The 15,915-nt window shown below is 37.8% G+C and overlaps 1 protein-coding gene, 1 non-coding gene and 1 pseudogene across 8 annotated transcripts in view; 1 reads left to right on the top strand and 2 right to left on the bottom strand.

The window, feature by feature from the left end:
• SLC25A26 (solute carrier family 25 member 26) overlaps positions 1 to 15,915 on the top strand; it is a 167,763-nt gene that overhangs the window by 62,477 nt on the left and 89,371 nt on the right. The gene's annotated exons all lie outside the window — the stretch shown is intronic.
• LOC111532812 lies at positions 1,417 to 14,135 on the bottom strand (annotated as a pseudogene).
• On the bottom strand, positions 9,459 to 9,565 carry LOC111534700. The gene has a single exon (XR_002729173.1). It is a non-coding gene; the product is annotated as a U6 spliceosomal RNA (small nuclear RNA).

The raw sequence follows: 15,915 nt of genomic DNA, 5'->3' as shown, positions 1-15,915 counted from the left end.
AAAGTCCTGAAAAAATAGTTTCATATGATAAAGTAAAACTGAAGATCCATAAAAGCTGATTTTCTCTGCCACTGGCAGGTATATATATACCTAACAGAAATGCACATGTGTACCAAGAGACACATGCAACAATGTTCATATCAGTATTGTTTATAACAGGAAAAATTTGAGATAAATATTAACATAAGAAAAATAAACTGATATATAAGTGCATGGAATAATACACAGTAGTGTAAAAAGAACAAACTGCAGCTCTTGCAACAACATGGATTAGTCTCAACAAACTTCATAACAGAAAAGAGATGCAAAGTAATATATAGTATAAGTGTTCATACAGAACTCAGAAGCAGGGCTTGCCACATTTTCAAATGGTGCAGCAAATATATATCCATCTATTGAGATATCAAGAAAACATGGTTAAAGGTTAATTGAGAATTTGGGTGAAGAATATGCAAAAATTCATTGAACTATTTTGTTACCATTTTGTAGGTTTGAGATTTTTCAACATAAAAAGATAGGAAAGGGTTAAAAATCAGGTAAAGCTAATTTATGTGGTTTTGGAGTATAAACACGGGTAGTAAAATGATAAGAAAATACTACAATTAAGAACAGTACCAACTCTGGGAAGAAGGATGAACTTTTGCTGAGGAAGAGCCTAGCAAGGGTCTTCTGGTGCTGGTCATTTCTTTACCTGGGTAAATGTGTGAGCTTTCCTTTATAATTATCTATTAAATGATCCATATGAATTCTATGCATTTTTGATATACATATTTCACAGGAGAAAAAAGGTAAAAACAATGTGATGAGGTATATAAAAATACTTTCAAAGAAAGATTGCTATACACTTGTTAAACATTATTATTATTATTTTTTTAACCTGCATTTGCTTTGTAACAAGTGAAGTGAGTAAGGGGATTTTTGCTATGTGAGTCGTTTACTTGAGATACATTTATCAAAGGCACTTACTGAGGACCAATTTTTGAGGCTACCAATATAATGTCATCTTACACAGCCATCAATTCTGAATCTTGTTTAGTTTGGTAATACTAGGTAATAGATTGTTTTAAATAATCCCCATGAACTGCAGTATGATACCTCATACTCATTTTGGCAGATATTCTAACATATGCAACTTAAAAAATTGTTGTAAGAAAAACTTGAGCCCAGGAGTTGGAGCCCTGGGTAACAGCGAGACCCTGTCTCAAACAAACATATCCAAAAACACAATGGATGAAAATTTTATAATTGTTGAAATATCATACATGATTTATATTGTTCATGTATAAATTTTGCCTATTTTCAATAGCTTTTTTCAAATTTTCTCATGATTTCACAGTATTTTTTGTGAAAATTGGAAGTCAAAAGTTGGTCAGAATTTCACATTCTCAAATTGACTTGTAGTATATTGATATTAATTCACTCTACTTTGTCATCTAAATCAATATCAAAATCTAATCATCACTTGATAACTTTTTCTGCAGCTTCTTCTGTGGTTAGAACTTAGATTATTTTCAGTAATTTTTGTTTTTTTCTGGTTTATTAAACAGAATAATAGTGACTTCCTCATTTCTACATTTTGTACAGACTTCACATTCATAGGCACATAGTCTACACATTATGTGATAAGAATCCTCCACTGACTTTTATAAACATTTAACACATTTTTTAGGTTTTGATAATGGTTTGTGTTTGTTATAGTTTATTAATGCATGCCATTCAGGAACTTCTTTACAGAGCTGACATATCCCATCATGAAATTTTGCACTTATTTTCTTGGTCTGAACACTCTTACCAAACTTGGTGTTTTTTTTGTTTTGTTTTGTTTTTTGTTTTTGAGACAGGGTCTTCCTTGCTCTTTCACCCAGGCTGGAGTGTAGTGGCATGATCTCAGCTCACTGCAAACTCCTCCTGCCAAGTTCAAAACTTGGGGTTTTTTTTGTGCTTTTTTTTTTTTTTTTTTTTTTTGAGACAGAGTTTCACTTTGTCACCCAGGCTGGAGTACAGTGGTGCAATCTTGGCTCACTGCAACCTCTGCTTCCCGGGTTCAAGTGATTCTCCAGCCTCAGCCTCCTAAGTAGCTGGGACTACAGGCACCCACCAGCACTCCTGGCTAATTTTTGTATTTTTAGTAAAGAAGGGGTTTCACCCTGTTAGCCAGGCTGGTCTCCAACTCCTGACCTCAAGTGGTCCGCCTGCCTTGGCCTCCCAAAGTGCTGGAATTACAGGCGTGAGCCACCATGCCTGGCCCAAAACTTGTTATTTTTGAAGCCAGATGTATTCTGGTGTTTCTGAGGCCTGGAACGAACCACATTGCGCTTCTGGGAGCTAACCACAGAAACAACCACCCTGCCCTTAGTAGAGGGGAAGTAATGCAGGGAAGACCAACAAACTACTCCCAGGAGTTGATGCTGCGTCTCATAGTGGTTTTACTTTTGAGTTCCCTAATGGCTAATGATGTTGAACATCTTTTCATATGCTTATTTGCCATCCTTGCATCTTTTTTCGTGAAGTGTCTGTCCAGGCTTTTGTTCATTTTTAATTGTATGATTTCTTTTGGAGTTTCAAAAGTTCTTTATATATTTGGGATGCTCATCCTTTACTCTTATGTGATTTGCAGTATTTTCTAATCTGTAACTCGTAATTTCTCTAAAACAGTATTACTTGCAAAGTTAAAGTTTTGAATTTTGGTAAAGTTCCATTCATTTTTTCGTTTATGAATTGTACTTTGGATGTCATCTCTAGGAACTCTGCCTAACTCTCAGTCATTAAGGTTTTCTCCTGTATTTTCTTCTAAAAGTTTTATAGCTTTATGTTTTATATTTACATCTATGATCCATTTTGAGTTGATTTTTATTTAAGGGGTAAGGTTTAGCTCAAGGTTTGTTTTTTGCATATATAGATGTACAGTTGTTCTAACAGCATTTGTTGAAGAGATTTTTTTTTTTTCCTCACTGAAATGCTTTTGCATCTTTTCAAAAAATCAGTTGGCCAGATTTGTATGAGTCTGTATCTGGAAGAAATATATATATTAAGGAACCTGTGTATATAGGTTCCAAGTAATGTCTTTGTTTTTCTTTATTTAGGTGTTTGTTTTCATATTTTTGAACATCGCAGTCTTGAAAGATGATGTTTTGATTTTCTGAGATCTTTCCCTTCGTTTTTTTATTTTATTCTTCTCGAGACAAGGGTGTTGCTCTGCCACCAAGGCTGGGGTGCAGTGGCACAATTTCACTTACTGCAGCCTCCTTTCTGGATTCAAACGCCACCTGAATAGCTGGGATTACAGGCACGCACCACCATGCCCGGCTAATTTTTGTATTTTTAATAGAGGCGGGGTCTCACCATGTTGGCCAGTCTGGTCTTGAACCCCTGGTCTCATGTGATCTGCCCAGCTGAGCCTCCTGAAGTGCTGGGATTACAGGCATTAGCCACTGTACCTGGCTTGTTTTCTTAATTGGTATGATGGCTATCTTAAAAAAATTTCAAAGGGGGCTGGGCGTGGTGGCTCATGCCTGTAATCCCAGCACTTTGGGAGGCTGAGCCTGGCGGATCACGAGGTCAGGAGATTGAGACCATCCTGCCTAACACAGAGAAACCCCATCTGTACTAAAAATACAAAAAATTAGCTGACTGTGGTGGCGGGCACCTGTAGTCCGAGCTACTCAGGAGGCTGAGGCAGGAGAATGGCGTGAACCCAGGAGGCGGAGCTTGCAGTGAGCTGAGATTGTGCCACTGCACTCTAGCCTGGGCAACAGAGTGAGACTCCATCTCAAAAAAAAAAAAAAAAATCTCAAAGTTTCGTCTGTCTTTCTCTCCTAAAACATCTCTTTGTTCCATTTTTTTTTTTTTAAGTGATAGAAAGGACTGACTTTTTAGTCATTGTTTTTACATTTCAGTAATTGGGTATCTTTCACCTTTTTTCTGTCTCTATTTTTCTGAAAATGCCTATTTTCTCTTGCATTACTATACTGTTAATATGTAGACAGTGGATTAGAAGCTCAGTTCTTCCTCTTTTTTGATTCATAGTATAGTTACTATTAATTCCTTATATAGATCGTGCCATTAGTTTTTAAAATTCTTGCTGTTGCATTATCATGTAGTAAAAATAGTCTCAACATTCACCTACTGGAAGGAGGAAAAGGCGCTGTGTATTTTGTTTTATCCAAGCACGAACCTTCTTTGCTTTGAGTTGTCTTCCTTACAATATCCTATAAAATACAAAATCTGAAGTGACTCACTAAGATTACTGTTTACTTTGTGCTAAAATAAACCTAGAACGTAAATTATTTACTTCTTATTGTAGCACTGCCTTCTTAGAATTGAAACTCTAAAAATCATGGAATTAATGTGAAGTTTTTAATGCAGACGACAGATTATAGAAATTTTCTTTGTACACCATCACTAAATGTTTACTGTAGTTTTGAGAATAATATTGTTACTGAAGTGGTGACCCAGTAATTTTTAGTTCACCAGAAAACATTTATAGAGGGTACAGAGCTATATAATTAGCCATGTGTAGATGGGACAGAGGAGAGGAATTCTACCCCTAGACAGCCTCTCCTGTTTGTGTGTGGAAATGCATGGATATTTGTAAAGCAGTTCATTAGTAGTTGAACATGCAGTAGTTGGATATTACAAGTGTTGGAGTGCTGGCAAGATAAGAACAGACACTCAAGGAGTGAATCCTTGAATGTGTCTGAATGAGTTGAATTTTGGACAGTCCTTTTAGACAACTTAGAAAAAGGAAGGAAAGAAAAAGAGTAATGGAATTGATATGTTGACATTGGAAAGCATGTTTTTTTTTTTTTTTTTAAAATTACACTTTGGCCGGGCGCGGTGGCTCAAGCCTGTAATCCCAACACTTTGGGAGGCCGAGACGGGCGGATCATGAGGTCAGGAGATCGAGACCATCCTGGCTAACACGGTGAAACCCCGTCTCTACTAAAAAAAAAAATACAAAAAACTAGCCGGGCGAGGTGGTGGGCGCCTGTAGTCCCAGCTACTCCGGAGGCTGAGGCAGGAGAATGGCGTGAACCCGGGAGGCGGAGCTTGCAGTGAGCTGAGATCCGGCCACTGCACTCCAGCCCAGGAGACACAGCAAGACTCCGTCTCAAAAAAAAAAATAAAATTACACTTTAAGTTCTGCGATACATGTGTAGCAGGTTTGTTACATAGGTATACACGTGCTATGGTGGTTCGCTGCAACAGTCAACCCGTCATCTACATTAGGTATTTCTCCTAATGCTATCCCTCCTCTACCCCCCACCCCCACCCCTCAACAGGCCCCAGTGTGTGATGTTCCCCCTCCCTGTGTCAATGTGTTCTCATTGTTCAACTCCCACTTGTGAGTGGGAACATGTGGTGTTTGGTTTTCTGTTCCTGTGTTAGTTTGCTGAGATTGATGGGTTCCAACTTCATGTCCCTGCAAAGGACATGAACTCATCCATTTTTATGGCTGCATAGTATTCAATGGTGTATATATACCACATTTTCTTTATCCAGTCTATCATTGGTGGGCATTTAGGTTGGTTCCAAGTCTTTACTATTGTGAATAGTGCCGCAATAAACACACTTGTGCATGTGTCTTTATGGTAGAATGATTTATAATCCATTGCGTATGTACCCAGTAACAGGATTGCTGGGTACCATGGTATTTCTGGTTCTAGATCATTGAGGAATCGCCACACTGTCTTCCACAATGGTTGAACTAATTTACACTCCCACCAACAGTGTAAAAGCGTTCGTATTTCTCTACATCCTCTCCAGCATCTGTTGTTTCCTGACTTTTTAATGATCGTCATTCTAACTGGCATGAGATGGTATCTCATTGTGGTTTTGATTTGCATTTCTTTAATGACCAGTGGTGATGAGCATTTTTTCATATGTTTGTTGGCCACATAAATGTCTTCTTTTGAGAAGTGTCTGTTCATATCCTTCACCCAATTTGTGATGGGGTTGTTTTTTTCTTGTAAATTTAAGTTCCTTATAGATTCTGGATATTAGCCCTTTGTCAGATGGATAGATTACAAAAACTTTCTCCCATTCTGTAGGTTGCCTGTTCACTTTGATGATAGTTTCTTTTGCTGTGCAGAAGGTATTTAGTTTAATTAGATCCCATTTGTCAATTTTGGTTTTTGTTGCCGTTGCTTTTGGTGTTTTAGTCATGAAGTCTTTGCCCATGCCTATGTCCTGAATGGTATTGCCTAGGTTTTCTTCCAGAGTTTTTATGGTTTTAGGTCTTATGTTTAAGTTTTTAATCCATCTTGAGTTAGTTTTTGTATAAAATGTAAAGAACGGGTCCAGTTTCAGTTTTCTGCATATGGCTAGCCAGTTTTCCCAACATCATTTACTAAATAGGGAATCCTTCCCCCATTGCTTTTTTGAGGTTTGTCAAAGATCAGATGGTTGTAGATGTGTGGCATTATTTCTGAGGCCTCTATTCAGTTCCATTGGTCTATATATCTGTTTTGGTATCAGTACCATGCTGTTTTGGTTTACTGTGCCTTGTCGTATAGTTTGAAGTCAGGTAGCGTGGTGCCTCCAGCTTTGTTCGTTTTGCTTAGGATTGACTAGGCTATGCAGGCTCTTTTTTGATTCTATATGAAATTTAAAGTAGTTTTTTTCTAATTCTGTGAAGAAAGTCAATCAATGGTAGCTTGATGGGAGTAGCATTGAATCTATAAATTACTTTGAGCGGTATGGCCATTTTCATGATAATGATTCTTCCTATCCATGAGCATGGAATGTTTTTCCGTTTATGTGTGTCCTCTCTTATTTCCTTGAGCAGTGGTTTGTAGTTCTCCTCGAAGAGGTCCTTCACATCCCTTGTAAGTTGTAGTCCTAGGTATTTTATTTCCTTTGTAGCAGTTGTGAATGGGAGTTCAGTCATGATTTGGCTGTTTATCTGTTATTGGTGTATAGGAATGGTGGTGATTTTTGCACATTGATTTTGTATCCTGAGACTTTGCTGAAGTTGCTTATCAGCTTAAGGAGATTTTGGGCAGAGACGATGGGGTTTTCCAAATGTGAAATCATGTCATCTGCAAACAGAGACAATTTGACTTCCTCTCTTCCTATATGAATACCCTTTATTTCTTTCTCTTTCCTGATTGCCCTGGCCAGAACTTCCAATACTATGTTGAATAGGAGTGGTGAGAGAGGGCTTCTTTGTCTTGTGCCAGTTTTCAAAGGGAATGCTTCCAGCTTTTGCTTATTCAGTATAATATGGGCTTTGGGTTTGTCATAAACAGCTCTTAATATTTTGAGGTACATCCCATCAATACCTAGTTTATTGAGAGTTTTTAGCATGAAGAGATGTTGAATTTTATTGAAAGCTTTTCTGCATCATTTGAGATAATCGTGGTTTTTGTTATGGTTCTGTTTATGAGATGGATTACGTTTACTGATTTGCATATGTTGAACCAGTCTTGTATCTCAGGGATGAAGGTGACTTGATCATGGTGGATAAGCTTTTTGATGTGCTGCTGGATTTGTTTTGCCAGTACTTTATTGAGGATTTTCACATTCATGTTCATCAGGGATATTGTTCTGAAATTTTCTTTTTTTGTTGTGTCTCTGCCAGGTTTTGGTGTCAGGATGATGTTGGCCTAATAAAATGAGTTAGGGAGGAGCCCCTCTTTTCCTGTTTGGAATAGTTTCAGAAGGAATGGTACCAGCTCCTCTTTGTACCTCTGGTAGAATTCGTCTGTGAATCCGTCTGGTACTGGGCTTTGTTTTTTTTTTTGGTTTGTAGGGTATTAATTACTGCCTCAATTTCAGAACTTGTTATTGGTCTATTCAGGGATTCGACTTCTTCCTGGTTTGGTTTTGGGAGGGTGTATGTGTCCTGGAATTCATTTCTTCTAGATTTTCTTGTTTATTTGCATAGAGGTGTTTATAGTATTCTCTGATGGTAGTTTGTATTTCTGTGGCATCAGTGGTGATATCCCCTTTATCATTTTTTATTGTGTCTGTTTGATTCGTCTCTCTTTTCTTCTTTGTCTGGCTAGCAGTCTATTTTGTTAACCTTTTCAAAACATCAGCTCCCAAATTAATTGAGGAGTGTTTTACTTCCAATTATGTGGTCAGTATTAGAATAAGTGTGATGGGTTGCTCAGAAGAATGTATATTCTGTTGATTTGGGGTGGAGAGTTCTGTAGATGTCTATTAGGTCCTGTTGGTCCAGAGCTGAGTTCAAGTCCTGAATATCCTTAGTTTTCTAATATTGACAGTGGGGTTTTAAAGTCTCCCACTGTTGTTTTGTGCCTGTCTCTTTGTAGGTCTCTAAGAACTTGCTTTATGAATCTGGGTGCTCCTGTATTAGGTGCATATATATATTAGGATACTTAGCTCTTCTTGTTGTGTTGATCCCTTTACCATTATATAATGCCCTTCTTTGTCTTTTTTTTATGTTTTATGTTTGTTGGTTTAAAGTCCATTTCGTCAGAGACTAGGATTGCAATCCCTGCTTTTTTTTTTTTTTTCTGCTTTCCATTTGCTTGGTAAATATTCCTCCATCCTTTTATTTTGAGCCTATGTGTGTCTTTGCACATGAGATGTCTCCTGAATACAGCACACTGATGGGTCTTCACTCTTCATCCAATTTGCCAGTCTGTGTCTTTTAATTGGGGGCATTTAGCCCGTTTGCTTAAGATTAATATTGTTGTATGTGAATTTGATCCTGTCGTTATGATGCTAGCTGGTTATTTTGCCTATTAATTGATTCAATTTTTTCATAGTGGCTATGGTCTTTACAATTTGGTATGTTTTTGCAGTGGCTGGTACTGGTTGTTCCTTTTCATGTTTAGTGCTTCCTTCGGAGCTCCCGTAAGCCCGGCCTGGTAGTGACAAAGTCTCTCAGCATTTGCTTGTCTATAAAGGATTTTATTTCTCCTTCCCTTATGAAGCGTAGTTTGGCTGGATTTTAAATTCTGGGTTGAAAATTATTTTAAAATGTTGAATATTGGCCTCCACTCTCTTCTGGCTTGTAGGGTTTCTGTAGAGAGACCTGCTGTTAGTCTGATGGCTTCCGTTTGTGGGTAACCCGACCTTTCTCTCTGGCTGCCCTTAACAATTTTTTTTCATTTCAACCTTTGTGAATTTTGATGACTGTGTTGCTCTTCTCAGGGAGTATCTTAGTGGCATTCTCTGTATTTCCTGAATTTGAATGTTAGCCTGTCTTGATAGGTTGGGGAAGTTCTCCTGGATAATATCCTGAAGAGTGTTTTCCAACTTGGTTCCATTCTCCCCGTCACTTTCAGGTATGCCAATCAAATGTAGATTTGGTCTTTTCACATAGTCCCATATTTTTTGGAGGCTTTGTTTGTTCCTTTTCATTCTTTTTTTCTCTAATCTTGTCTTCACACTTTGTTTCATTAAGTTGATCTTCAGTCTCTGATAACCTTTCTTCGGCTTGATTTGTGCAGCTATTGATATTTGTGTACGCTTCATGAAGTTCTAAAAATATGGAAAGCTTCACGGATTTGCATTTCATTCTTGCTCACGGCCCATGCTAATCTTCTCTGTATTGTTCCAGTTTTAGTATATGTGCTGCCAAAGCGAGCATGGAAAGCATTATTTTTAAAAAGCGTGCTTAACTGCCTTTAAGGAGTATTTTTTACTTGTACTTTGGTACTGAAACATTGAGCTTGGACTTTCTTCATGAAATCACATGCACCAAACACCCCTTTGGGGTTGGGATTTTTGTTAATTCTTTTTTTTTTACTTTAAATTTACTTTAGGTTCAGGAGTACATGTACTGGTTTGTTATATAGGTAAACTTGTGTCATGGAGGTTTGTTGTACAGATTATTTTGTCACCCAGGTACTAAGTCTAGTGCCCATTAGTTTTTTTTCTCTTGATCCTCTCCCTCCTCCCAGCCGCCACTGTCTGATAGGCTGCAGTGTCTGTTATTTCCCTCTGTGGATCTATGGTGTTCTCATCATTTAGCTCCCAATTGTAAATGAGAACATGTGGTATGTGGTTTTCTCTTTCTACATTAGTTTGCTAAGGATAATGGCCTCTAGTATCATCCATATTCCTGCAGAGGAAGTGATGTTGTTTTTTCTTATGCCTCTATAGTATTCATGGTATGTATGTACCACATTTTCTTTGTTCAGTGTTTTATTGATGGATATTTAGGTTGATTCCATGTCTTTGCTATTGTGAATAGTGCTGCAGTGAATGTATGTATGTATGTGTCTTTATGATAGAAGGATTAATATTCCTTTGGGTATGTACTCAGTAATGGAGTTGTTGGGTCAAGTGGTAGTTCTGATTTTAGGCCTTTAAGGAATCACCATACTGTCTTCCACAATGGTTGAACCAATTTACATTCCCACCAACAGTGTGTGTGTTCCTTTTTCTCTCCAACCTCACCAGCATCTGTTATTTTTTGACTTTTTAATAATAGCCATTCTGACAAGTGTGAGATGGCATGTCATTGTGGTTTTGATTGATTTACATTTCTCTAATGATCAGTGATATTGAGGGTTTTTCATATTTTGCAAAAGTTTTTTCCCATTCTGTAGATTGTCTGTTTACTCCGTTGATAGTTTCTTTTGCTGTGCAGAAGCTCTTTAATTAGTTCCCATCAATTTTCACTTTGGTTTCAGTTGCCTTTGGCATCCTCATCATGAAATCTTTGTGTGTTCCAATGTCCAGAATGGTATTGCCTAGGTGTCTTCCAGGGATTTTATATTTTTAGGTTTTATATTTTAAGTTTTTAATCATCTTAAGTTAATTTTTATATATGGTATAAGGAAGAGGTCCAGTTTCAATCTTGTGCGTATGGCTAGCCAGTCATCACACCACCATTTATTGAATGAGAAATCCTTTCTTTCTTTATTGCTTGTTTTTGTCAGCATTGCTGAAGAACAGATGATTCTAGATGTGTGGCCTTACTTCTGGACTTTCTGTTCTGTTGGTCTGTGTGTCTGTTTTTGTACCAGTACCATGCTGTTTTGGTTACTGTAGTCCTGTAATATAGCTTGAAGTCTGGTAGCGTGATGCCTTTAACTTTGTTCTTTTTGCTTAGGATTATCTTGGCTATCTGGGCTCTTTTTTGGGTTCTGTATGAATTTTAAAATAGTTTTTTTCTATTTCCGTGAAGAATGTCAGTGGTAGTTTAATAGGCATAGGGTTGAATCTATTATATAAATTGCTTTGGTCTGTGTGGCCATTTTCACGATATTGATTCTTCTTGCCCATGAGCATGGAATGTTTTTTCATTTGCTTGTGTCATTTCTGATACCTCTGAGCAGTGTTTTGTAGTTCTTCTTATAGTATCTGTCACCTCCTTGGTTAGCTGTAATTCTAGGTATTTTTTTTTGTGGCAGTTGTGAATGGGAGTTCATTCCTGATGGATCTCTTGGCTTGCCTGTTGATGTATAGGAATGCTAGTGATTTTCGTATGTTGATTTTGTATCCTGAGACTCTGCTGAAGTTATCAGCATAAGGAGCTTTTGGGCCGGGATTATGGAGTTTTCTAGATATACGATCATGTCATTTATTGAGTTTTTAACATGAAGTGGTGTTGGATTTTATCAAAAGCCTTTTCTGCATCTATTGAGATAATCATGTAGTATTTATTTATTTATTTTATGCATAACTCTTTCCTCAAGTTAGAGGGAGAAAATAAAATTGCAAGCCAAGGTGGAATTTGTTTGGAAGGCTCTGTGTGATGTTCTCATGTAAATTACAGAAATGAGTAGTCTTAGAATATCAGAATAAAATAGAACTTTAAAAAATCCATGTAGTAGTAGGACCAAAAAAAGTGTAATTAGCTAGTTAACACTCTGTCTGCTATGTAGTAACCTATTTACTATGGGTCATTTATTGATTACCACACGAGATTGTTAGGAAAATCTTTGTAGCAAAAATGGACATGATGCTCAAATGTGTGGACAGTAAAGAATCCACTTTGCTTTTGGCTCCTAGTTCTAGGATTACATTTAAAAGATCTCAAATGAATTTACTCTCATTGCAGTTAAAAAGTATAAACTGTTAACCTCTTATCAAGAACACTTTACTGCTGTTCTTTATATTAAAGTTAGGCATATGCTGAATATCATAAAAACTGGTTGGATACAGAAAAAAAGTTGATTTGTCTCGTGCAAATCAAAAACCCCAAACAATTTACAAGCTATTTTGTAGTTTAGAGGATATTAAACAGGCATCACTCATGTTTTGGGACATCTTGAAGCATTATTCAATATATGTGATCTTGTCAACTTGGATGGCTTTTGCGTTTTCTCAGATTTGCTTGTGTGTGTGTGTGTGTGTGTGTGTGTGTGTGTGTGTGTGTGTGTTTGAGATGGAGTCTCACGCTGTTGGCTGGAGTGCAGTGGCACGATCTCAGCTCACTGCAAGCTCTGCCTCCCGGGTTCAAGCAATTCTCCTGCCTCAGACTCCCGAGTAGCTGGGATTACAGGTGCACACCACCACACCCATCTAATTTTGTGTGTGTGTGTGTGTTTTTTTTTTCTTTAGACGGAGTCTTGTTCTGTTGCCCAGGCTGGAGTGCAGTGGTGTGATCTCGGCTCACTGCAAGTTCCGCCTCCTGGTTCATACCAGTCTTCTGCCTCAGCCTCCTGAGTCGCTGGGACTACAGACGTCCACCACCATGCCCGACTAGTTTTTTGTATTTTTAGTAGAGATGGGGTTTCACCATGTTAGCCAGGATGGTCTCAATCTCCTGACTTCATGATCTGCCTGCCTTGGCCTCCCAAAGATTTTTTGTGTTTTTAATAGAGACTAGGTTTCACCATGTTGGCCAGGCTGGTCTTGAGCTCTAGACCTCACGATCCACCTGCCTTGGCCTCCCAAAGTGCTGGGATTACAGGTGCGAGCCACCGCGCCCAGCCATGTGTGTGTTTTTAAACTATTTTTTTAAATTCCATTTCTTGGCTGGGCATAGTGGCTCATGCTTGTAATCCCAGCACTTTTGGAAGCTGAGGTGGGTGGATCATGAGGTTAGGAGTTTGAGACCAGCCTGACCAACTTGGTGAAACCCCATCTCTAGTAAAAATAGAAAAATTAGCCAGGTGTGGTGGCAGGCACCTGTAATCCCAGCTACTTGGGAGGCTGAGGCAGGAGAATAGCTTGAACCCGGGAGGCGGAGGTTGCAGTGAGCCATGATCATGCCATTGCACTCCAGCCTGGGTGACAGAGCAAGACCCCGTCTTGGGAAAAAAAAAAAAAAAAATTCAATTTCTTAAAGAATTGGAACCATCAAAGTTGGCAAGCATTAAGCTTGCTAATTAGTTCAACATAGTGACCAGTTCTCTGAATTATTAGTTCAAAGAAGCATGTGGACAGAGATGAAATTAAATTTGGGAATTTTTCACTCTAGTTGTTTGAGGATACTTAGGTTTGCTTTGATCTGTAAATAACAGATGCTTTTTCATGCGTGGTGTAGCGTTTATGAAACATGTTCAAAATTTTATCTCAGATACTTAAAATCAAGTTATTTTCCTGATATGCATGCATTTGCTTTATTTTAAAAAATAAACTGGCATAAAATAGGTGTAAGGCCATACATAAAATTTGCTTTATTAATTGCTAAAATATATTGCTTATTTAAATAATCAGTTTTAAGAGTAAAAGCTTTGGCAGCTGTGAAAGCATGTATTCATATGTATGTATGTATGTATGTATTCATATGTGTGTGTACTATATGTGTACACATAATATACTTTTAGGTATCTAAGTAGTGAAGATAAATGTCTGCTTTACTTTTATTAGCTAAATATTCTATTTAACTTAATAATTACTTAATCACTAGAATGAAAATAAAACTTTGTAGACTGAACATAAACATTGTTTTTAATGTAAGTATCATAGTTTACTACTTCTTTTGGCTCTTAACCAAAATTTTAGTAGGGGGGAGACGTTTTTTAACGAATGGCATAAAATGGATGGCAGATGGGATGAGAAAGGTGCAGGACCAAGAGGGTAAGAACTGAGAAGTCCTCGATTCTGTTTTCCATACTCCCTGATCAGAAGGCTTGATTGGCATAGGCCCTGCTCCAACCTGGTGTAAGCTGCAGGAAGCAATGTGACAAGAGTCCAGATTGTCGTCCAATGGTGTAAGCCTTCCATTTATAAGTAATAATAGGAATAAGAATGTCTGGCATTGGGCCGGGTGCAGTGGCTCACGCCTGTAATCCCAGCACTTTGGGAGGCTGAGGCGGGTGGATCACCTGAGGTCAGAAGTTCAAACCAGCCTGGCCAACATGGTGTAAATCTCCCATCTCTACTAAAAATACAAAAAAATAGCTGGACATGGTGGTGGGCGCCTGTAATCCCAGCTAGTCGGGAGGCTGAGGCAGGAGAATTGCTTGAACCCGGGAGATGGAGGTTGCAGTGAACTGAGATCGTGCCATTGCACTCCAGCCTGGTCAACAAGAGTGAAACTCCTTCTCAAAAAAAAAAAAAAGAGAATGTCTGGCATTAATTCTAGAACTGAGATGCTCTTTTGCTTAGTAAAGTCATTTTTTCTTTTTGATCATTAAACTACATGAGGTTTTGTAATGCATTCCATTTGTGGCTGTTCTTTATCTAAATATTACTGTAACAGTAGCTTCCTTAGTACATCAGACGTCAGGACACTGAAGGTCTAGTTGCAATTTTGCCACTTACTATCTTGTGCCTTTTGAAGTTATTTAATCTCTCTGGGTATTGATTTCCTCCTTTTAAAAATAGTTGGTGAACTATGACCTGTGGGCCAAATCTAGATCACAGCCTGTTTTTGTAATAAAGCTTTATTGGCATGCAGCCACTTTCTTTCATTTAGGTATTGTCTGTCTGCTTTCACACAACAATGGCAGAGTTGAGTCGTTGTGACAGAGACTGTATGGACCATAAAGCCTAAACTATTTATTGTCTGACTCTTTACAGAGAAAGTTTGCTGAATCCTAGACTAGATCATCTTTGAGGGCTGTGCGATGCCTTAGATTAGATTTCCTTTTTGTCAATTTCTCTTTAATTCTAAGCTCTCAAAGTCTGTCTGTCTTTAAAAGGTATAGCATATCATTTCCTTGTTATCAAATTTGCAAATTATGAACAGAAGGAAAATACTGAGTAGATCATTGATTCCCAAAGTACAGTCCCTCCACGAATAAGCAGCTGCATTCCCTAGGAACTTGTTAGAAATGCAGACTCTAAGTTCCCACTTGAGACCTTCTGAATCAGAAACTTGGGGTGAGGCCCAGAATTTGTGTTACACACCCTCTGAATGATTCTGATGCATTCTGAAGTGTGAGAACCACTGGACTAGGTGATACCAAGTTCAGTTAACAGATTTTCTTCTTCTGTTTTGAGAAGAAAGAAAAGCTTCAATACCAAAACCATTTGGTAGATATATCAGGAGGAAAATATATTGTTGGATATTATTACTAAACTGGTGGAATTAATATTTTTTCTAGTAAAACTGTCATAAATTGTGGATAATTTTTAATGAGAAATTTCTGAGAGGTATATCTCTGTCACCTTCAGCATATTTTTAATGGACAGAAAAGTAAATATGATTGGTTTCTTTGTGAGGTTTTCTTTTCTTGGTGGGAGATCACTTTGATTTATTTCAAAACTGATGATTTGTAATAAACAGTTTTCAGAATAAAAGAATTACATTAAGAATTAATTTGCTTGTGAAGAAATGTTTTAAGGAAAGAGCATTTAAGGGGCACAGCAGCCTCTCTGCTGTAGCTGGATTTCTTACCCATTTTTAGTGACATCAATGTTGAATTGACTTTCCTCAGTGCTAAAAGCTGCTAGAAATGAGCACCAATCACACTACTGATCTGTGCTAGGAAGGATCACAAACACAGTGCTCTGTAATAAATCTTAAAAAGGGGAATAGCAAAATTGTACATGTCAAGAAAGCATTACAGGATGACATTGTTATTTGGAGAATTG

Source organism: Piliocolobus tephrosceles, chromosome 2 (assembly GCF_002776525.5).
Source record: "Piliocolobus tephrosceles isolate RC106 chromosome 2, ASM277652v3, whole genome shotgun sequence".
Taxonomy (NCBI): Eukaryota; Metazoa; Chordata; class Mammalia; order Primates; family Cercopithecidae; genus Piliocolobus; species Piliocolobus tephrosceles.
The sequence above is the reverse complement of the archived record's forward strand: the minus strand, read 5'-3'. Positions and strand labels throughout refer to the sequence as shown.